The sequence below is a fragment of the Chrysemys picta genome, chromosome 2, assembly GCF_011386835.1.
Source record: "Chrysemys picta bellii isolate R12L10 chromosome 2, ASM1138683v2, whole genome shotgun sequence".
NCBI lineage: Eukaryota > Metazoa > Chordata > Testudines > Emydidae > Chrysemys > Chrysemys picta.
In genome coordinates this window covers 66,792,619-66,817,687 of record NC_088792.1, presented here as the reverse complement: position 1 = coordinate 66,817,687, position 25,069 = coordinate 66,792,619, and the positions used below count along the sequence as shown (strand labels likewise).

Genomic DNA, 25,069 nt, shown 5'->3' with positions numbered 1-25,069 from the left:
GTGCCATCTTTGGCACGCGTGCCATAGGTTGCTGACCCCTGCTTTAGAGCTTCTATCACTTTTATTCTGCTTTGCTTTTCTAGACTATAACTGGAAACTAAGAATAATTGACTTTATCAAAATCTGTAAGGACTACCCAGCTGGAAAACTAAAATGTAATCGCTTCTATATGGATTTGAATGATATTCCATTTCCTAATTTGGAATGCTTTAGCACCTTATAAGCTCCAAGCAATACTGCACTATGCTTACTGCATAAGGAATATCTTGTTTTAACTGTTTTATTGTATCTGGTGTATGTATTTGTCTGTAAAAATAAACTAAAGACAAGTTGGTGAGTAAAAACCACTAAGAAATTAAGATCTGCTTGTAGGCTTGAGGATGGTAGTTCACTCCTCTTTCAACTTCCATATGGCTAATTAAAAAAAGCTGAATTTTAGACATCCAAATGCATGTCACACTGACAACTTGCAGAGTGCCTCCTGTGTTAAAGGGCCTGTGCTAGGGTGACCAGATGTCCCGATTTTATAGGGACAGTCCTGATATTTGGGGATTTTTTTTTAAATGGGCTCCTATTACCTCTCCACCCCGTCCTGATTTTTCACACTTGTTATCTGGTCACCCTAGCCTGTGCACAACTTTAACATCCAGTTTCCTGCCCTTATCTTCCCTGTGCCAACTCACAGTGTGGGACATGAGGATACGGAATATAGTTTGCTTTTTCTCCCCCTACAACTTAAAAAAATCCCCATGAAGTTTTTTTCCACTATAACTGCCTACCCGTTATGTTCTGCAATCTGCCAAGCTTGCCAAGGCTCAGCAGGTAGCCCACATGGTATGCATGTCTGTGTGCGAAAGCTCCCCTGATGTAGACAAGATGTTGGTTGTAAAATGAAGCCAACATCATGTCCACAATTGTGCAAGAAAATATTCTCAGTCTCAACAGCCAAAGAAGTATGCTGGTCAGACATGATTTTATCGGCTGAGTATACTGACTGTAATAATTCCAAGAATAAAACTTTTAATCCAGAGAACGTGTTATGGTTACAAGATCCACAGTGCTTTCAAAATGGCAAGTTGTTGTCTTAACATGTCTGGTTTTAATTAATTTGGGGGCTTCTTGGTTTGATTTTTCCTGCCCTCTATATTTATAATGCTTCTGTTGGCATTTATATATTTAATTCTTCGATTAGCATCTATTTTTAACCTGTACAACATGAAATACTAATATTATGGAAGTAAACCTCAAACTTATGGGCTGATCCTGCATTAGCCCCTGTGTGTGGCAGAACTGGGAGCACAGGGGCATCGCACCACACCACACAACAATTGCAAGAAAATAATCTATAGGTTCAGACTTCTCAGCCTGCATTTAGCTCAAAGTTGCACATGACATGAACACTCTTGATTTGCACCTCTGCGCTACAAGTTTGTACAGGGGCACATGACTGAGAGAAGGGTGAGTTGTGGCAGAAAATTGTAGTGCAGGGGCAGGCAAACTTTTTGGCCTGAGGGCTGCATCGGGTTTCTGAAATTGTATGGAGGGCTGTTTAGGCTGTGCCTCCCCAAACTGTCAGGTATGGCCCAGGCCCCGCCACCTCTCCGACCCCTCCTGCTTCTCACCCCTGAAGGTCCCCTGGGACTCCTGTCCCATCCAACCCCCCTGTTCCCTCTCTCCTGACAGCCCCCAGAACCCCCACCCCTGTCTGCCCCCTGCCACCCCACCCAACCCCTGCTCTCATTCCTGACTGCCCCCCAGAACCCCTGCCCCATCCAACCACCCCTTCTCCCTGTCCCCTGATCGCCCCAGAACCCCTGCCCGACTGCCCTCTGTCACCCCATCCAACCCCCCCACTCCTTCCTGACTGCCCCCTGAGGACCTCTGCCCCCATTCAACCCCCCCCCCCCCCCACTCCCTGCTCCCTTACCACGCTGCCTGGAGCCCCCGTGGCTGGTGGTGCTACAGCTGCGGCGCCCAGAGCAGCAGGACAGGCAGCTGCGCCACCCGGCTGGAGCCAGCCACACCACCGCGCAGCACAGAGCAGTGGGTCAAGCCCCAGCTCTGTAGCTGTGCTGCCCCAGAAGCTCGCAGCCCTGCCACCCAGAGCATTACGACGGCAGCCGAGCGAGCTGAGGCTGCGGCGGAGGGGGAACAGCAGGGGAGAGGCCAAGGGCTAGCCTTCTGGGCCAGGAGCTCAGGGGCCGGGCAGGAGGGTCCCGCAGGCCAGATGTGGCCCGTGGGCTGTAGTTTGCCCACCTCTGTTGTAGTGTCTAGAATAAGTTCTTTTTACATCTGTTCCCCAGCCCCACACTCTAGCATGCAGCTGCTATTTGAGACAAAATCAATATTGGAGTAACAGAAGACATGCCAGTCCATGGTATGTACCTCCCTTCTCAGGATGCCTGATCCTATCAGCATTACAAGTGCACACAACAAAGTTAATTGGCTTTGGTCAGGAAAAAGAACATTGAGCAGCTGTGAGAGAAAGTATTGAGAATCTTGTGATTTCCAATCCATAGAAGTTCAAGTTAGAATTGAGTAAAACTTGGTGGTGTCGATTTGAGAAGTACGAACTTTTTTATAGTTTAATTTTACACATTGAGTTTTAGTTTTTCTGATATGAACAAACCAAAAGCTCAGTGTGAAAGCCCACTGAAACCACCAAGTTTTTAGGGTCTCATTTTAGACTGAATCTATGTGAAATGGCCAAGTTTTGCTTGGTTTTCACTTAAAACCATGTCAGTCCACATTTATGTAAAATTCAACATTGGTTCAAGAACTGATGGGCATAGGGTTGCCAGGTGTCCAGTTTTCGACTAGAACGCCCGGTCGAAAGGGGACCTTGGTGGCTCCGGTCAGCACTGCTGACCAGGCCACTAAAAGTCTGGTGGATGGCGCAGTGGGGCTAAGGCAGGCTCCCTGCCTGCCATGACTCCTCATGGCTCCCAGAAGCGTCCGGCATGTCCGGCTTCTAGATGTAGGAGCGACCACAGAGTGCTGTGCTCCGCAGCTCCCATTAGCCGGGAACCATGGCCAATGGGAGCTGCAGGAGCAGTGCCTGTGGGTGTGGGCAGCTCATGGAGCCTCTTGGCTGCCCCGTACCTAGGAGCCAAAAGGACATGCCGGACGCTTCCGAGAGCCACCTGAGGTTCCTGTTGCCTGGAGCCCAAACCCCCCTCCTACACTCAACCCCTTGCTCCAGGTCAGAACACCCTCCTGCACCCAAACTCCCTCCCAGACCCCACACCGCCTCCTGCACTCCGAAATCCTCGGCCTCAGCCCAAAGCCACCTTACTGCACCTCAAACCCCTCATCCACGGCCCCACCCCGAAGCCCGCACCCCCTGCCCAGAGCCTGTACCCCCTGACACATCCCAGCCCCTTACCCCAGTCTGCACCCCAAACCAGGTGAGTTTTGTATACTTGTAGTTCAGATAGTTCTTCAGACCTGTAAACCATTTGAGCTTCAGCCATTATTAATCACAAGAGGACACTCTTAGGCTGAAAACTAGACTAATCACTAGACGAATGTGAAATTTAGTAGAAATCTGATTTTTGAAGCAATTTCATGAGTCAAAATAAAGTCGGCGTGGATAGCCCATGTCTGACTGAAACCTCAGTTTGTCTGTGTGTCTTTCCATCATCCATGTTATGAATTCTCCATTTTATTTTCTTAGGGAATGTGAAACACCATGCTGTTAATTTTGTAACTGATTATAACAGTCACTATGGTCCCAATCCTGCTTCAACTGATTTCAGTGGGAGCAGGGTCAGTCTCTCAGGCCTGGTCTCCATGCAGTTTTTGTACCAATTTAACTGTTTTGGCTAGGGATATGATTTTTTTTTAACCAAAATAGTTAAATTGGTACCGCCTCTAGTGTGGATTCAGTTATACTAGTTATAGTAAATTGACAGAAATAAGCTACACTGGTATAAGCACAAAAACCAAAACAATCTCTCAGGCTTTCCTAAGGAAGAAAAAAGGGCACAAGTCCTTTCTCTGCCTTTTGCCCTTTGTGGGTTGTCATTCAAACTAAAATAAGAGGGATTTGGATGTTTTTGTTGTTTGTTTAAACAGTTATGTTGCTTGAACAGTAGTTGTATGCAGTATTTGGATTTGGGAATTTTTTCACACACTGAGAATTTCACACTATGCATTATCCACAGGGGAATGTTTCACAAAATCAGTATTTTTTTAATAATAGACTGTGGTTTAATTTTCCTGTTACATTATGTTTAAAAATTTGCTGAGAAAAATGTGAAGTTTCTGAAAAGATCTGCAGTATAGGCCAACATCCTGATTTTGCATGATGCTGAACACCCTTCATTGTCTTTTGACATCAGTGAAAGCTGTGAATTTTCAGCATCTCACATAATAAGGGTTTAAAAGACATGCTTGGTTTTTACCTGGAAAAATACGTATTGCATAGTCTCATATTTATTTGCACATATCAAGTAAATGCTTTTGCAAATTTAGGTTTTGTGAGTGCATTTGCCTTGCATATGTACACATTTTTTGCAGATACAATGCAGGCCCAAAGTTCAAAAACATGATCCTCATGCTTTATAATTGTACCTGTTAAATGTATAAACATCTTGTTCTAACTAAAATATTATTAACTCTTATGTAGTGGTTTTCATCCGTAGATCTCCAAGGCACATTTTATTCATATATATATATATATATATATACTGGAATTTCATGGACTATACATTTTGTTTTAAAAACAAAGAGTCAACAAATGTTTTAAAAACAAAATTTTGCCACCACATTCTAAGAAGAAGAAAAACTGAAATGGTGAAGTTCAAAAAACAATTGTGTAGATATTTTTGAATATATTTCTTAGTTCCTGTAATTATATGTAGTTTACACATGTACAGCAGACAGTTGATTACCAACAATCAGTGCTAATGAGGTAAAGATGTATTTTCTTTCTTTCGTGAGTTTTTCCGTGGTGGTGTGTCACTGCATATGTGTGTACTGAATACACAAGGTAAATGAACCATGTTCACACAGTTTCTGTGGTCTTTGGATATGGCAGTGAAAGAGTGAACTATTGTTAAGTGTTTTTGTCAATGCACATGTTTCAATATATATACAGTTTGGCTTGCTAGTACTCTGAATCTCTGGTAAATTACATGCAACTCCCATTCTCGTGGTGGAAAGGACTTTTTCATTTTTCTTCATAAATGTCAATTTTGAGTCTATTACAGGTGAACATGGCTCATAATTTATGTGTTACACTGACAGACTACAAATAATAATGTCTCTTGGAAGAACAAGTCAGAAAACCATTCAGCATATTAATTACAATTGTCAAGCAATGACTGGTCATAAGTTTAATATCAAAGACCAAACAGTTCTTAAGAAAGCATCTCAAAACATGTTAATAAATTTGACCTTGAAATCGCACAGTGCATATTAAAGTGGAATATTTTAAATCTTTGACTTTAAAACTATCATTAAAATAATGTAATTTGTAAGAAAAATCCATATACATTTTATTTTAAGAAATTGCTTTTTGTTATCCTGTCATTGCATGAATTTATATACATAAATCTCAGTAATAATCTAGTTATAATTAATATTTTTAGAGTGCCCAACATTGTCCAAGGTGTTAAAACAGGACAAATAAGAAGAGAGAGACCGCAGGATGAAATCCTGGCCCCATTGAAGTCAATAGGAGTTTTGCTTTTGTTTTCAATGGGACCAAGATTTCACTCAAGATTTTCTAAGTAACTAGTGATTTGGGGTGTCTGAAATTTTGGGTGTCTTACTCTAGAATCCTTGGAAGGAGGCTCATTTTCAGAGGGTGGATGTTTAACATTGTCTGAAAATTTGGTACCATTTAGCTGTTTTAAGTTGGACACCCAAAATCACTAGTTACTTTTGAAAGTCAGTGGGACCGCTCTACAGGGATTATGTTGCTAATATGCCCAAGTCCCAACCTTTATCAGCACTCTGAACTGGTGCAAACACTTCAGCGGATCCTGGTATTTGAGCCTACATTTCACTGGGATGTAATGAGGAGGTAACAAGTAAGGGTGATGGGGTGAGAGAGGACGAATTACAGTAATAAAATTATAAAGTGACGTTTTTTGTTGTGTATATCTTGATGATGGGTCCTTTGTAATACAGTTTTTTCACATGATTTTATTTTGGTGATTAACACCCTTCCTGCAGGCAAGATAACAAAATTTGTTGGAACAATGGATCACAACAGTTGATTTTTATAGGTTAGTGGGATAGCTCCTTTGACAGTGTAACCCTTTGTACACTGGCTACTTTTCTATGTTTATTTTAGATTAGATGAGTAGGGCACAGTGGCCAAGAGATCAGGGAGTGAGGTGACAGATTTGCCAGCTGGGAAGATAAGGGTGACCATATTTACCAAAGTAAAATTGGGACCACGCGTGGGACTGGCCTGAGCTGCCTGGCATCACTGCTCGCCTGAGCCCCGCCTCTGCCCCCCCTCGCACGGGGCTGTCCCAAGCCACCTGGTGTTGCTGCTTGCCCAAACCCGACGCCACTCAGGACTGGGGCTGATCGCCTGAGCCCCGCACCGCCCTGAGCTAACTACTTGAGTCCCACACTTCCCAGGACTGGGGTTTTCTGATGGGTTTTCCCCATGCCGCACTGGGCTGACTGCCCAAGACCCACTGCCCAGAACCTTGTGTCGCCATTGGCCTCCCCAAATGTTCCTCCACACACCCCTGAGGAGGTGCAACCCACTTTTTTGGCAAAACTGGGCATTTGTTCCCTTTGCTCTTGCCAACTGATCGGAGCAACTTGCAACTGGCAAGAGCAAAGGGGACAAATGCCCATTTTTGCCAAAAAACTCAGGACATCCGGGACAGGGAATGCGTATCTGCAAATGTTTGGAGGGAATCTGCACCACAGTGAGATAGTTTGAGAACTTTGAAGAGGGGTTCTGGGAGGGAAGGCCTTTTGTGTGGAATGAGTGTGGGAATCAGCAGCTGGGAAAGAGACCATATATCCTAGTTTCACCAAGGGAGTCCTAATTTTTTACATCCACGTCCTGAGAACTTTCCAGAACACTTGAAATATCCTGTTTGTTTTTTCATTTAATCAGTGAAAGAATTTGGGTTGTGAGGGGTTTTTATATATATATAATATATATAAAAATTTACAAAATGCTAATGAAAACCACAGTGTTATACCCTTGTACATATTTGTTTCTCTCATCAAGCTGCAAACGTGTTTCATGCCAGTCATTGTTCAAGGCCAAAGTTTGTCATGACTCATCTGATGATAACACTGATTGCAGTGATGAATATGCAATATGAATCTAAGTCAATTATCCCGTCGAGTCAATGCAAGAACGCCTGTGCTCTGGCCTTTGAAGGTTGAGGGGGCAGATTTAAGAGGAGGGATGTGTACCTACAGTCCCTTTGGCCTTTCCTTGTTTTTCCTTTCAGTATTGTCTGTCCACAAATTTCAAAAATCATTGGTCAATCTCCCAAAATACATGAGATTGGCCAAAAAATTGAGATTTTTTTTTAAAAAGACTAAATAATGTATTTTTGATTATCTTCTGATTTTGGAGATCCCCTTTTTTGCATTGCCAAGCTATGTGCAACAATTAGTGTTGTCAACTCTTGCAAATTTAGCAATAAATAACATAATTTTGGCCTTTGCTGCAGGAGCTCTCTCTAGAGCAGGAGTTCTCAAACTGGGGGTTGGGACCCCTCAGGAGGTTGTGAGGTTATTACATGGGGGGTCGGGAGCTGTCAGCCTTCACCCCAAGCCCCGCTTTGCCTCCAGCATTTATAATGGTGTTAAATATATAAAAAAGTGTTTTTAATTTATAAGGGGGGGTCGCACTCAGAGACTTGCTATTTGAAAGGGGTCACCAGTACAAAAGTTTGAGAACCATTGCTCTTGAGGACCCAACCATGACTGAGGCCCTACTGTGCCCGGCACTGTACAAACACATAGTAAGAGACAGTCCCTGAGATAAAGAGCTTCCATTTTCCTCCCTTGGTATCCTGCTGTTAATTGAATTGTCTCGTTAGACTGACCTTACACTTGGTAAGGCAACTCCCATCCTTTCATGTATTTATACCTGCTCCTGTATTTTCCACTCCATGCATCTGATGAAGTGGGTTCTAGCCCATGAAAGCTTATGCCCAAATAAATCTGTTAGTCTCTAAGGTGCCACAAGGACTCCTCGTTGTTTTTACAATCTAGTGGAAACCACAGTAGTAAGTTTGTGATATGGGAACTGGAAATAGGACTCTCCAAACTCAACTCATATAAGGCCACCAACATTCAGTATATGGGATCAACTTTTAATCCCTGTGGAGTTGGGCTGGATTCAAACTGGTAACCCACAGGTGAAATGTTCTGTAGCTCATTAGTGATGCCTTGAAGCATTCAATTAATTCTCCATCTACTGCAGTGTTGTACCTTTGAGAGCGAAGTTTGTGTAACCTTTGGGTGGGCTAGAGTTCACTCCATTACCTTTCTCCAGTGTCTACAAAAACCCCAACTCCCATAGAAGAAGAGTAGCTGGAGACCCAGAGTTCAGTCTCTAAGGATTTTCAGCAAGGATTGCACAGGGTCAACTTCCCTACATTCAAGTCCCAAAAGGAACTAAAGAAATGAATGTAATTAAATAACTTTATAAAATCTTATGATAAACAAATCTAATTTTTACAGAATGACATGGCTATTTTATAATCCACAGACATTATCTTCACAGTTATACATAAACATAAATAAAGAAAAACAAATTAAAATCTGAACAGTTCAGTCCCCACAGAAATACAGTGAAAAGAAACTGAAAGTTCCCAAAAGCTTAGGTTTTGTTCACCTAAGTCTCAGTTAGTCTTTGATCACCAAATCTATACAGTCTGCTGAGCTTAAACAGGGGTTCTCAAACTGGGGGCTGGGACCCCTGAGGGGGTCACGAGGTTATTACATGGGGGGGTCACGAGCTGTCAGCCTCCACCCCAAACCCCGCTTTGTCTCCAGCATTTATAATAGTGTTAAATATATTTTTAAATGCTTTTAATTCATAAGGGGGGTCGCACTCAGAGGCTTGCTATGTGAAAGGGGTCACCAGTACAAAAGTTTGAGAACCATTAGTCTAAAACAACATCTTTCCTCCCCTTCTTGTAGGAATCTTCAGTTGGAATCCATGCAGACTCTTTCTCTGCTGAAATCATTGCTAGCCAGTCAGCTAACTGATTAACCAACTCACACAGGGCACATGGCCTTCTGCAAAGCAGCTGCCCTGACTACTTGCCCTCATGGCGATTGACTCCAGTAACAGGGAACCTATTGGAGCAGACCCAAAACTACCACACCCAATTCTAGAAGCTTCTGGATGTGGAGTGCTTAATCTGCCTAGCAACAATGACCCAGACACAGCTAGGGAGACCAGATGTCCCATTTTTAAAGGGACAGTCCTGTTTTTGGGAACTTTTTCTTATATAGGCGCCTATTATCCCCTGTCCCATTTTTTCACAGTTGCTATCTGGTAACTCTAGACACAGCTCACTCCTACCTCCTCCACCAATGGTCTTAAAGAGATATCTCCCTATTAGGCACATGGGTTACATTTGCTTTCTGGAAATTAAAGCTGCTTATATCAAGCTCTGACCTTTTTGGAGCTTACACAGATAGGGTCTTCCACTCTTTGGAGAGGCAGGCAGAATTTCTTACAGCATGCTCTAAATCTCAAAGAAATACAATAAAGTTCCCCATTCTGTTCTTAAAGGGTCAACTCTCATTAAACAAAATACAAGGACTAAAAATACAATACAACAAATATTAATACAACATCCAAATCACTTCTAAATACAATTTCTTGAAATAGAAAGTGATTCCAACCATTACAATTATTCTAGGGTCCTTAAACTAATTGTTATACAAATTTTTCACCTCCACATGGGTCATCTTTCAGAACCACGGTACAGACCTCTTCTACTTCAGACAATACACACTTTGCATTGGGTTACACAATTATCTGTGAGGCAGCAATCGGATGTTGGACTTCAAGATCCCTGCTTTCTGTTCATGACTCGGGGTGATGTATGTGGTCTGGTTATAGACAGCATAGCCAATGTCCCAGTTTGGGTCATCTGCAGGGATTGAACCTGGGCATTCTGCATGTTAAAAACATTAGTCTCTACCACTTTAACTAAGAAGCAAGTCTGTTAGATTGAAGGCATTAGCAGCATCATAAATCTTTACGTGTGGTCTAGCCATTTGAGGGCTACAAGAGCTGCACTGTTAGCATGGGTTACACAAGCACATAATTTGGCACATCCCTTCTAAAAAGCAGTATGGCAAAGTGGATGAGATTTTGTCAGATTAGGTTATTTTAGAGATCCCATTGCACAGTCAGTAACTTTTCACAAGTGGTTCTGAAGCCAGGGATAATGTGTTGTTAGCAACAGCTGGCAGTGCTGCAGTTTACTGTCTCCAGAACTGGGGATAGGAGGGACAGAGAGTGATAGGGAGAATAGGCAGAGCCTAGCCTTTCTTTGATCTCCTCAAGGGTGAGCTATTCTGATCCACACAGAGCGTAGCAAAGAAAGGAGTCAGAATGTGGAGAACGTATGTTTTTCTGATAAAGCATAAGGGTGCTTTCACCTTTTATAGGAATAGTTTGTGAACATAAAAAAACCTGTTTCCGTTTTTTCCTTTGAAAATATGGCCACTTAAGCAATTGGGGGAGAACTGGCATGCTTTTGGATGGATGTGGGGACAGCTGGGGTATTTCGAGCTCTGGAGGTGGGGGACTGAAAAAAAATATACAGTTTAGTTCCACAGGCAATTTATGGAGGATGAAAATACTCAAGTTCTAAAGGTTTAAAGGCAGAACTAGAATTGTATTTATTTGTTTGCTTTATAAAAATATGTTGTTGGTTGGGTTCTTTTAGGCTGTAAATAGCTAAGGGGTTGTCAGATGTGAAACTCTCTATTTAAGAGCCAAATGAAACTCTCTCTGTTGGATGAAGCCAAAAGTTACTGAAGGCAACCTTTTTAGAATTACATTTTATTTCTCATTAGAGTGTAAATCTCAAAGAGTTGCCAGCAGTAATTTTTGAGTAAATGCATCTCCTACAACTTATTGAGTCTAATAAAATTCATTAACATGTCATGATTCAAGGTTTCTATAAGTTAAGAAAAATACAACTAAATCTAAATAAAACATTATTAATTGTTTATTTTTATACTAGGCTTAAGCCACATTAGCAATTATATTTTTCCCTTTATTGTTTAACAATTTAGAATGTACCAGAAAATATTGGCAGAAGATTGTTGCCGAAGTGAAAACAGCTAGACTTAAACTTATAAACAACATGAAGAAAAGTTGATTAACTGTTAAAAGTAATCCCAGCAACTTTAAGGATAGAAGTTAAATGACTTTTGTCATTCCTTCCAATAAATGTATAAATGTTTAAAAAGGACAAATAAACTTCTAGAACAACTTGAAGAGTCATAAGTTGAATCCACAAAAGCCAGGGAATTTCTTAACAGAGCTTTTCACTTGAGGTCCTATCCTGCACCCATTGATGGGTAAGTTGGTTGGTTTTGCCAAAGACTTCAGTGGGAGCAGGCTTAGATCTCTTGCTCTCCCATGACGGGGGAGATTCTGAGAGTATGGGCTCCAGCCTGAACCTGAACAGCTACAGTGCAGTTTTTAGCCCCACAGCCTGAGATCCATGAGCCTGAGGCAGCTGACCCAGGGAAGCCACAGCCTTTCCGCAGGTCTTTTATCAAAGGTTAAACATAAGTGACACTTCTGTTGTGCCTTGATATTGCCACATGTATGAAATCACCCTTTAAAAGTATATGTACATAATTTCTGCACATGTAAATAGGTATTGGTGTATATCAGTGTAGCAGCTATGCATGTAAAGACTTATTTGAATTGGTACTTACTGTAACAGAAAGATGCAACTGAGTTTAAAGGGCATGCTACACGAGACCTTGGTTAGTGCAAACCATTTAATTTAGTCTGCCTTTCCCTCTGCCACAGAGAATCCATGGCAATGCACTATAAGATCATCAGCTCCACTAAGTCAGAGATAAATCAAGTGATTACAATACAGTGCTAGGACAGGTAGATTAGCAGGCGGTCAGACGCTGCAATAAATATTTATTTAAATAAAATTGAGACTTACTGTTGAAAGTGAAGAGAAGGAAGCTTGAAAACGTCCCTGGAATTACTTTTAACTTCTAGCCATTTTTATTAGTACAATTCCAAATTGTTGTTCTTTCTCTGGCATCCTGCACTACCTGTACATGTGAGAAAATTTGTGTGGAGGAAAATTCGTCATTAGAACAAGTAGTCAGAAAATGACAAACGTTACCACTTTACTTGGTAAATTGTTTTAATGACAAATTTTCCTCCACACGAATTTTTCTTCCTTTTTCTGAAAAAGTTCCATCTTATTCCCAATTAGAATGTTTTTAACTTCCATTTGTTGAATGTTGTTGTACCTTTGTCCGCTAGATTAAAGCGGTCTATGTAGCTATTTACTGGCTGTGATCAAGTGTCTTCTTAATCTTTAATAAACTATATAGATTGGGCTCTTAAGTCTCTCACTGTACAGTGTGTTTTCCAAACTTTTCTCTATTGCTTTGCATTGTGGTATGTGCTGTGGAGAAAACTTTTTTCTTCTTTTAATGGGGAAAAGTGATTAAAATTATTTTCCAATTTCTAACTTGCTGTTGTAGCAAAAAGTCTACTGCTGCATCACTTCTAGAAAAGGAAACGGGTAGAACATTTCAATCTGGTTTAGCACCAAACTGAGACAACGTTCCTAATAAAATAATTAATAAGGATGATATTTAGCTCTTATGTAGATATTTTTTCATTTTCAATCTTTATAAATTAATTATTTCCATTAATTTATTATTCGAGTGACTCTGAATCTCTTTTCTCATCTTTTTTTAAATTTTAATGTGATTATGACTATATTATTTTTCATAGTCTTCTGTCATAATTGATTTAACTGCTAGCTGTGTTTCTTCCATTAGCTATTGTCTGCTCATCACTGCCAATAGTTACACTGAGTAGTCTCCCCTCCTCCACTACTACATGAGTTTTGCTATTCCTGCAGGGTTGGTTTTCAATTTTATGCATTTTTGTGTTCATGTTGTTGCCATTAAATCATGTCACTGTGGTGTTAATTTCCACTGCTGTGCTGAAAATATGAAAAATTTATTTTACTCTTAATCCTCATCACCTGTCCTCTCCCCAGGTTTTGAATGTGGTGATCAATATGGATTGTTTGAATTACACTGTGGCCCATAAGGATTGGGCTACAGTACCTAAGAGAGGGTGGGAGAACTGGAGGGTCAGGGAACAATTTTAAATGTTGGCAGGACTTTAACCACTTAAACTGTGCCAGCTCTTATTCAGCTCCTGCGTTGCAGGCAATCTGATATACTGAGGTGTGTGGTGCATTAAAATGCTTCATACAGTCTTACTACAGTGGAAGACTAACTGAAAGTAGAGCTATATTCCAATAGGAGAGCCTGATTTTAACCCATGAATCAATATACAAGTTTACAGAGGAGCAACTAGCTAACATTTGAGTTGGACAATTTCTTACTTATCTTGATGACTAAGGATTGTTCATATGAAGTCAATTGTCAGGAATAGGGATGGCAAATTTTTTTTATATTCAGTTTTCACTGAAATACTGTAGTTGAACTTTAATCAAGTATCCTTTCGTGTCAACCTAGGATTGTTATATGTGGTACGCCCTTGAATCCTAGCCTTGACTTACCTAGCACTTTATTTTAATTCACCATTTGTCACCCAAGGGTGGTGTTTGTTGTCTCAAATTGCTGCTGACAAGAATGTTAACACCTACGGAATCAAGTCCTTTTATGGTATCACTCCCAATTTATTCTACTTGTCCTGGCTTCTAGCCAAATCCTGGGTTGACCCTAATGTTTTACTGCTTGTGTGCATAACTCAGGACCCTAGTTATATTTTAGTCTGATCTAAAGGGGTGCTGAGCAACTCATGCAAATGGTCTCAATTTCCTCTGACTTCAGTGGGAATTGAGGGGAGATAGCACCTCGCAGGAGCTGTCAGCACCTTCCAGGATCAGGCTTTGTTGTTGCTGGAAGTAGATCATGAGGCTGGGAGGTTTACTGGCTAATGAGCAAGGATTTAAACTCCATATTTAATGGAGGATTTTCTTTTCTGATTGTAAATGTATTTAAATCTGTGTCCTCAGTAATGGTGGGATTGGGAAGAATGATCACTTTCTATAGAAAATCTCCATTTCCAATCTCAGCTTTTTGCTATTTACTTTATGAATGTAAAATACTTTGCAGTGACTTGGCATAAAAATAGCATGTCTATTTAACTGATACTTGGTTTAATTTTAACAACATGTTGTGCCACTGGGTAAACACTACTGTAGTTTGGAGGGGTATGTGGGGTGTTACATCTACATCTTATAGACTCCGTCTGAAAATCTCTCATACATTATCAGTGCAAAGCCAAGGGTATGATGGTTTGGCAATGAAGCATACTGAGAGTAGTGAAAAGTTCACTAAATCTAGTGGGTTATGATGGATTTTTAGAGCTTTCAGAGACGACAGAAAGACCTTCTCTTAGACGATTTTTTTTTCTTTTAAAGTTTCATACAATGTGAATGCTTCTTTAAACAAGAAAAACAGACACTCTCTCCCCCCAATATAGTATTTCAATATTCGCTGCTCTTAATTATATACTGTATTGGAATAGATCTTAGTTATTGTGGTGGTAGAGCAGAGTGCTTTAAAATATCATTATCAATTTTATATGACCCTTCACTTACAAATTACATGGGAAAGTACCAAAAAGGCAATTATTAAATTCTTTCTTTTGTAGAAAGGGGTAGATGGCAAGAGAAAGCCTTTTTAAGTAACCTGGAAAACCTTCTTAAACAAATATTATTGGAAAGGAGAGTTCATATATAGTTTAGTGGAGCTTTGCGTGTATAATAAAGAGGCAGCAGCTTCTCCGTAGTTCAGGTAACAACCAGCTTCCATGGAGGGAGGGAAATACTGTTTTGTGGAAAATTGGTTTGGCCTGAAAATTGACATTTTCACTGAAGGCAAAGGAGACTGTTTCTGCATAGTGTGAAGAAAAGTCATCAAATAGTTTTTGAATTTACAGATGAAAAAAAAATCTGATTTTGAAATTGTCACGTTTGTCTTAACGTTTCATTGTCCCCCTGAAAGATGGCTGGAGGTAACCCTTCATGTTTTCTAAATAGCCATATCACCTAGAAAACTTGTGCATTGGCTAAATTTGTATAAAATTGGATTTTAATTACAGAAAATTATTAACCATTTTTGTTGTGGATAGACTTAGGCCCAGTTCTGCCTCCATGGAAGTTCTTTGCCATTGACTACTGTAGGAGCAGAATCTGTGTATAAGTATATTGGCCAATATTGGTTGCATCTTAGAAAGGATGTTGTGAAAACGTAGCTAAGAGGTCTTCCTTGAGTTCATGTAGTAGAAACCTGTAGCTCTGAAGCTAAAGGACCAACGACCCAGTCTCAGCTCTACTGAGATGAGGTTTTGTTTTTGTTTTTTATTATGGAGAGATGGTAGCTTCTTCATATCTAAGATTGCAACCACAATCCCGTTTTAAGGCTGATTTGATCCCCCTTATGACTCTAGTCCTACCTACAGTAGATAAATTTCTTCTGATGTAGATACACAGATGCAAACCCGAAATGTTGGTGCACTGCACTGATGTAAGTTTCATTAAGCATGGCTTTTACTAAGAGCTTGTCTACATTTGAAATGTTGCAGTGGCACAGCTGCACCAGTGCAATTGTGCAGCTGAAGCCCCTCAGTGAAACACTACGTGCATTGACAGGAAGCGTTCTCCTGTTGGTGTAGGTAATCCACTTCCCCAAGAGCAGACAGTAATTCAATGGAAGAATTCTCCCAACGACCTAGTGCTACACTAGGGCTTACGTCTGCTTAACTAAGCCGCTCCGCTGCAAGGATTTTTCACACCCCTGAGCGATGTAGTTAGGCCTAAGTGTGACTTTCTAAAGTAAGAAAAATCCTTGTTCTTTTGGATTTTGAGGATGAAGTCTCATTGACATAGGGTGACCAGGTGTCCGGTTTTCGACTGGAACACCCGGTTGAAAAGGGACCCCGGCGGCTCCGATCAGCACCGCAGACCAGGCCGTTAAAAGTCCAGTTGGCGGTGCTGCTGTGCTAAGGCAAAATAGTCCCTACCTGTCCTGGCTGGCACTGCACTGCTCCCCAGAAGCGGCCATCGGGTCCGGGTCCTAGGTTGGGGGGGCCACGGGGCTCCGTGCACTGCTTCCGCCCTGAGCACTGGCTCCGCACTACCATTGGCCGGTTCCCTGCCAATGGGAGTTGGGGGGCAGTGCCTGTGGGCGAGAGTGGTGCGTGGAGCCTCCTGGCCCCCCCGCCTAGGATCCAGACCTGCTGGCTGCTTCCGGGGTGCACGCAACGTGGTGCCAGGACAGGCAGGCAGCCTGCCTTAGCCCCCCTGCTGAGCTGCTGACCGTGAGCCACCTGAGGTAAACCCACACCCCAACCCCAATCCCCTGCCCCAGCCCTGAGATCTCCCCATACCCGGAGCACCCTCCTTCACCCCAAACTCCTCATCTGTGGCCCCACTCCAGAGCCCGCACCCTCAGACCAGAGCCCTTAGCCCCCCTGCACCCCAACCTCCTGCCCCATCCCAGAGCTCCCTCCCACACCCTGAACTCCTCATCCCCCTCAGCCCCACCCCAGAGCCCTCACCTCCTCCTGCATCCAACCCCCCTGCCTCAACCCGCAGCACCCTTCCGCACTCCAAATCCTTCAGCCCCACTCCCCAGCCTGGAACCCCCTTTTGCATCCCAAGCCCCACATTCCCAGCACCACCACAGAGCCCTCACCCCCTCCCACACCCCAACTCCCAGCCCAGAGCCCCCTCCCACACCCTGAACCCCTCATTTCTGGCCCCACCCTGGAGCCCTCCCCCCCAATTAGAGCCCTCCTCCCCTTCCCCCGCACTCCAACTCCCTGCCCCAGCCCAGTGACAGTGAGTGAGGGTGGGGGAGAGCGAGCCACCGAGGGAAGGGGAATGGTGGAGGGTGGGGCCTCGGGGAGGGGGCAGGGCTAGGGTGTTTGGTTTTGTGTGACTAGAAAGTTGGCAACCCTACATTGACAGCTAAAACATTTTTGTAAATTTTTGATTAAATTGAGTAAGCACATTTTGAGATCGAAAGGGTTTTTTTGTTGTTTTTTTTAAAGGTTCCTTAATGAACGTTTTACAAAGTGTCTAATGTTTCTTTGTATCTTTCAATCTGCCCAATGAAACCGCATTACACTAAAAAATTTGAAAGCTAATTAGATGTTGGCACTGGCTCCATACAATGGGTGTTTTCAGTGGTAGTAATTAGTAACACGTTTAAGAAATTGCAATTATTTGAAAACTTGACATGATTTTTAAAACAAACAAATGAACAAACAACCATGAATCTCACAATATTTGGTGTTTTTTTTTTCCCTTAAGGCTCCTGCTCCAGATGCATGTTATATGAGAATCTCAGCTTTCTATTTAAAATAAAAATGTTTTTCTTGCCCTTATTGTTGCAGAGGAAAGCTTGAAAATGTGAATCCTAAAGGCTCAAAACCAGAAGACAAATAAAAAGAAAACAAAATTTATTATTTTAAATCTCAAGATTACCCAGTGTTGGTAATACTGAGAGAAGAAGAAAAAAAAACAGAAATTATATTGTCAGACCCTTAACTGTCTAGGGCTACTTTACTTTGCCAAAATGAAAGGAAATTTCTCCTCCTGGTTTCCTACTTGGCCTAAGTATGAATATGCACAGGGCCGATTTTTAGATGGGATGATTGAGGAATACATTTGCTACAGATTACATGTGCAGTTTGTGGCAGAACTGGGAACAGAACCCTGGTTTCCAACGTTGTAGGCCTGTGTCTTTTACCCTATTGCCTCATACAGGCTTAAATCTTAGTACTTGGTTAGGACAACTGTAAGATGTGGATAATAATTGTTTACACAAAATACAGATGACAAAGTACTAGGTTAAATGCAAAGCATTATTATTAGCCTCATTTTTTAGTTAGGCAAGCTAAAGCACAAGGAGTTTGGGGGTATTCACTGGAAGGTACTGTAGTATTGGAGATTGGGCACTGAATAAAAGAATCAACCTACTTAAAGTCTGTCTTGGGACTGACACAGAATTTGCTGTCTTTTAGAACTTATGCCAACATTTAGAGTGAAGGCAGACAGAGTTGTTCATACATGCTAACTTATTTCAGTATTGCCAAAACCCAGCATTCAAAAATCGTGCATCAAGCTTTTAAAAAATCATAAGAGTTTTTAAAAAAATAAGTTTTGAGTTTCTTTTTATTTACTTTCTCGATTTTGAACCTTTAGGATACACTCAGGGCGTATTTTCAAGCTTTCTCAGCAACTACAAGGGCTAGAGATTCTTTTTATAAATGAAAGCTGTGATTCTCACAAAATAGCCTGTCTCCAGGGGCCGAGGCTTTAAGAAAAATACCTAATATTGCAACATGCATGATGAAATACCAAGAGTTGAAAATGCTGTTATACACATACTGAATATATGTCTCATGTCAGGTGTCCATTGTAAAAAGGAGACTCTTCAGGAGCCATATTTAGTTTGGCCAGTACTTCTCTAATTTCATAATTTAGTGACTTTAGTAGCCATTAACATTTTAAAAACAGTGTTTTATTTGCTAAGTGAATGAGAAATTAAATACACCTCTACCCCGATATAATGCGACCTGATATAACACAAATTCGGATAGAACGCGGTAAAGCGGTGCTCCGGGGGGGCGGGGCTGTGCACTCCCGTGGATCAAAGCAAGTTCAATATAACGCGGTTTCACCTAAAACGCGAGGACAGCGTTATATCGAGGTAGAGGTGTATGTAAACATAAATCTGAGAAATTCCAAAGATGAAAAATTTGATTCAATAAAAATAGTTAAGGTAGCTAAACTACGACAAAGTACTGTAGTAATTTATCACTAAGGACAAAAATCTTAAACTACCCACATAAAAAACCAGGAAAGATGATTTACGTTTTAAATGGTTTAGAGGGGCAGTAATGTGGAGATTGGGCATGTCAGAAAGGAGGCTGTTGCAGTTGTTAATATGGGAAATAAGGACTTAGGTAGGAAGGGGAGGGTTTTTTTTGTTTGTGTGTTTGCTTGTTTGATTGGATATAAAGAAAAGGTCAGATCTTAAAAGTGTTGTGGAATAAGAAGCAACAAGATTTGGACCAAGAGTGGATGTGTGAGGTGATAGGAGGAGGAGACAAAGGTGACCCCCAAGTTAAGAGTCTGTGCAAGAGAGGTGATGGTGGCATTGTTGAGAGTGACAGAGAATGGAGTGTATGGAGATGGTGCTGGTAGAAAAATAAGGAATTCAGTTTTGGCTAAATTGTCAGCTAGCCATTCAGGAGGAGCTACTGGAGAACTAGGCAGAAATGGAATTTGAATGCCTAGAGTCAGAGCAGATGTGGTGAGAGAGATTTGTAAATTGTCACCGTGAATATAGAAGAAACTACATGAGTGGCTGAGATCCCCGGAAGAGAGTTTGTAGAGAAAGAAGAGGAGGGGCAACGGATAGAGCCCTATTATACTTCAGAGGAAGAGTGATTGGCGGTATTAGGTGGTCCCATCAAAGGAGACGTCAAAAAGGAGCCAGAGGGAAAAAGTACTTTGATATTTTTCTTGTCTTGATTTTCAATAAGAATAGCATTGATCCTGTGCTGTCAAAAGCTGTGGAAAGGTCAAGAATGGAGATAGAGTATAGGCCTTGATACTGAAATAAAGATTTAAAACAATGTGTGAAAACATACCCCAGCAACCCGTCGGTAAAAGTTAAGGTTGTTGTGTTGTGATTAAATCTACACTGCTTTATATGTGATAAGAATGTGTTTATTGTGCAGGCTGAGCAATATTTATGATGCCCCTAACAATTAATTTCCTTATTTCTTAAGTGCTTGGGTTTCCAAAATGATGTGGTAGGTAAGTACATTAATAAAAAAAACAGTTGAGATAATAATTGATAAAGTTTTTGTTTTTAGAATCATTTAGGAAAAAATGAGGCTGAGCAGTTACATCAGAGAATCATGAGTCAAGAGATTTGGGTTGTGTTCTCCAGTTCTGCTACTGACTCATTGTGTGACATTTATCAAGTTAGGTAGGGCCAAATTATCTAATGTGTCTCCTCATTTTTCAGTGCCCAACTGAGGAACACTTACAGGCTGATTTTCTGGTCTCATTGGCAAATCCCATTGACTTCCACTGGAGTAGTGGATGCTCAGCTCCCCTGAAAAATCAGGACCTAGATGTCTGAAGCTGGGCAGCCAAAATTAGAGGACTCTTTTGAAAATATGCCTTTTTTTTCTATTTAAAGGTATATGTATGGTTCCCATTGCTGTAGTATCTGGATGCAGTATATTACAGGGTTTAGAGTGAGGCATAAAAAAACCAGTTCCAATGACCAGGGAACTAGTATTCCCCAGCTCTCTTCTCTTTACTGTAAAATGGTTCATACTAGTCTTGTGAGCTTCAACCTATCTTATATGAAAAATATTTCCAGTTGTCACTAAGATGGCATTTACCAATACCAGAATCTTTGGCATTCTGTTGTAGGTCTTACTGCTGAAACAGAGGCTCATCTTGGTGAGGGCTATGGTGCTGGCAATGACCTGTAGAGGTCTCTGTTATACCATATTTTGCATGGTAAAATAAAGTAGGTGGTGGAAGGGGGAAGGGAATTCACGAATAATGCTTCCAACCGTCTGGTCTAAGTCTGGTAAACAGACTAGGAATTGTGGGCAAAGTCCTTTTCCTCAGGCTTTGCACCAAGCATGAGATCAGATGACTCAGTCCGGACTCATTATTTTAATAGCCTACAGCTAGTTCACATAGCAGCAGGAGTCCACAAAAAAGGCATTTAATTGTTGAAACTCAAACTGGTACATTGTAACTGCAGATTATAGTATTCAGATTTAAGTAATTCAAGTAATTTATAAAGCTTTTGCACAAGCAAACAGAAAGTTAAAATAGTGATATTGTAATAAAAAGTAAATAAAAATACTTTTATACATTAAGACCCAATTACAGAGCATGATTTCATTTAACAAACTTAAAACAGGCAGGTGATATTTGCCAACATTACTACAGCTGTGTTTTACATTAGGAAATTAACTAAAATAGTCATTTATACTTTTTTCCACTTACAAGTATTAGACCTTTCTCTATTACACCATATATTTTCCTTTCAGTCATTACGTGTTACGGTATATTTGTAATCTGATTTAGCAGGCTCCATCTTACTTTGTTTTTTTCTTACCTAATGAAAAACTTGCTTTGTGCAATAATGTTAGTGAAGCAGATCAAACAGTGCTGAAGGAACTTCCTGCTGTCTGCCTGAGAGGCAGTGCATTCTTACTTATTCAGATGTCAGTCTTTTCCTCATCATCATAGCAGGGTTTCACTTTGTTTTGCCAGATCAGTCTATTACTGTATTCCAGTGATTCCGGAGGAAGGAGCGTGACTGAGAGGAAATTGGTGTGTGTGTGTGTGTGTGTGTGTGTGTGTGTGTAATATTGTGCCCTCTGACCTGGTTTTATACATCATAGCTGAATGATGCTTCCCAAGAAATATCTGGAATTATTCCATATTCTTGGGCATTTATTTTTGTCTAACCTACTAATATAATTATTGGATAATCAACTTTTAACTGTATTAGGCACTTGTTCCTTGAACGGAACTTTGAATAGTGCAAAAGGTACATACTTAAAATGCTATTTAATTACAGAGATGTGATCTTTATTTTTTCTGTATAAAATACAATAGTTGAAAAAAGGAAACATATAATAGATAATTCCAGCAAGTATTTAACCTCTTTTTTTCCCCTCTCCTTACTCCCTTTACTTCCCCCTACACCCTTAATTTGCCTGCTTTGTACTGGAAGTGTATATCATCAGCCATTGTACTGACATGTGACTGATCGTTGAAGACTTTTTTGCACTAGAATCCTATAGAGTTTGGAGATTGATTGAGTCCGGTGAGGCTGGGGTATTAGAGAGTGGCTGCTGTCCGAAAAAGCAAATCGCTGTGTCTGAAAACTAGTTATTAAAACAGGAGATTTCACATTGCTAAATGTTAAGGTTGCTGCAACTTTTCCATTCATCTAAATTCAGATGTATACATGTATTTCCATCCTAACCTTGATATATAAATTCTTAGCTTGAGAGAACATCTTTTGAACAGAATATTATTAACATTGGGGTAAATAACAAGGATTTTTAAATAGAGAGGAGCAAAAATTCTTTGAATAAATTTCAGGGGTGTTTTATCAGACAAAATGTTTTTTAAAAAGAGTACATTTTAAACATCAAATTTTCAATGCACTTTGCATGGCACTGGTGTTTCTTTGTGTTTTAAAAAAATCAAGTCCTTAAAATATTTGATAGCTGCTGTGCGTGCACTACAGCTGCTTTCTTTTCACTTTCGTTTAAATGATGATGTATTCTGGATTATTTACTGTATGCACTGATGATACCTGTAGAGTTCCATGGGGTGAACTGGCACAATACTTGGCAATCTGTTGAAGCACTGATCAAAAATCTGCTGATCAACGTGGCTGTACCACAGGGCTGACATAGTGTATCATATCAAAGATTTGCTCATTTATGCCTTTGCACTGCAGAATGATATTACACATCCTCTGTAACCATTAATCAATGCTTTGTATCAATGACTTTGTTTAATTCCTGGCCTGGTGGACCTGTCTAGGTATGTTGAGACGAAGAATTTGCCAAACAACTCGGTATGAATTAGCACAGAAATACCTTGACACAAACTGAAAATTCCAGTAACATTTCACCTTATTGCTCCCCACTTCTTCATTACCATCAAAAGAAAAAAATAGATCTTTGAAGCATCAGTTAATTCAAATCAAGTCCAGCAATTAAAGTGGATATTACACATGTGTGGGTTTGTTTATACGTAGGACCTACAAAAATAGTAAAGTTTTTTTTTTAATTGCAATAATGAGCACTTTGAAAAAGAAAAAGGTGAAATTTGCAAGAAAAAAATAGTAGTAGTTTTAGAATTAAGCAAATTTAGAGCCAAACCTCTTAGAACTTCAGCAAATGGTCTTTTGGGATAAAATTCACCCCTCTGCAGAGAGTAAAAACAAGGCCAATGCACCACTTAAGTCCTACTTAACAACTATTTTGAGGGAATCAAGTGAGATTGAAGTAATACATAGATCTTATTCTTGTTCTTTGTACATGGATGAATGTCACCCTGTGAGAGCAAGTTGATGATTTGTACAAATAACAATACTGAATTATGATTTAACATCCCATATCTCATCTCACCTTTGTTAATATGAGAGATAGTATCACTTTCAGGGGTCCATTGACCTTTTAGTTTATTTCACCATCATGAGTTTTAATACTATCACATAAAGCACAGCATAGCCCAGATACGAAATAAACTGACAAAATATTTAAATATAATAGCTGATTTATTAACCAAAATTTAACGTTAATGTTAAAATATTACTACCCTTTTATGTGAACTGATCTTCATTATTCATTAGTTATGTCTGCAGTAAAATAAATGATTTTGTGTGTGAAGTGAATTATAAACAATATTGCTGTGATTCAGATGCTTTAAACTTAAACTAATATTTCACATGCAAAACCTTTTTAACTTTTTATGCTGTATAATAATGCAATATTATTGTGTAATAACAAGGATGTGAAATGAAATATAAGTGTCCATTAAAGTTATGTCCTATGATTAATGAAGCAATAATCCATGAAGTATCTGTTGTTAGCAGCGGGCAATATTAGTTAATGGCCCAAAGCAAAGCCAAGGCTGCTGAATGCTCTACCATGCCAGTTGCTAACTGCGGGGAGGATGAATTCTGAGATGATGGTTGCATTATTAGGCTGAATTCAGTGGCTTATTACAGCAGTTTTAGTGCAGGATTTTGAAAATTAGTTTTATTCTAGAAAAGTCTGTAACTGTTTTGCAGCAACCAGAATATAGGCCATTCCCTTTTTGCTTTATAATTTATGCAACAAACCACACAAAATTGGTTGTTCCCAGGATTAATTACTAGCTTGATTATTAACTGCTAAAGGAGAAGCAGCAGGTAGTTAGTGCTTTTAATAGGATTTGCTTTAAAGGGATTATCTCAGATCTGCAAACTGTATTCAATAGTTTGTAATTCAAATTGTTGAATTTAATGACAAATATCTTATTAATGGAGTCTATTTATTTGAAATGTACATAATACTAGTTACTGTTACAGTCATATTGCCAATGTATACATTCTTTAAAAAAGGCCCAGATTGACCCCTCTACTTATGCATGCATGGCTATCCAACCCTTATCACCTCAAGAGTGGATTATTGTGGTGCCATCTGCATAAGGGCTACACCTTAGACTATCCTGAAATTGCAGCAAAGACAGAATGAGGCATCCCACTTAGCTTATTAAATAGTGTTTCATGTAGAAAACATATTACATCTGTGTTCTGTGATCTATGTTGCTTACCAGATTATTTCTGGGTGAAGTTTATAGTGTTGGTTTTAATCCTAAAAGGCCTATGTGGTTTAGATTCAGGTTACCTTAGTGACTGCCTCTCTTCCTATGGGATATTGAGGCAGTCTCAATCATCAGAGATGCTTAAGAGAGCAGGCTTCTGCTTTAAAAAGGTGACTGGTGATGGCTTTTCTTAATGAGGAGTATTAGCTTTGGAAATTGCATTCCACTTATAGAAGAACTGTTACCAATAAATGGTGCCCAGTAGTTGGCTACAAGAGGATGTTTCATCTTTGGAAGAGGGTGGTGATGATAGCTTATTTCAGAGGAAGGGTAGGAGAAAATACAGAAGACTATGATAGCCCATAATAAAAAATTGCATGAAACCAATGAGGTATTTCTTTGTCTTCACCCACTACAAGCAGTTGTTGAACTACTGTCTATCAGTCCACTGGCATGAGGTC

The 25,069-nt window shown here is 40.3% G+C and overlaps 1 protein-coding gene across 4 annotated transcripts in view; it reads left to right on the top strand.

Moving 5' to 3' along the window:
* Positions 1-25,069, top strand: part of JAZF1 (JAZF zinc finger 1) — a 274,362-nt gene that overhangs the window by 191,225 nt on the left and 58,068 nt on the right. The window lies entirely within an intron of this gene.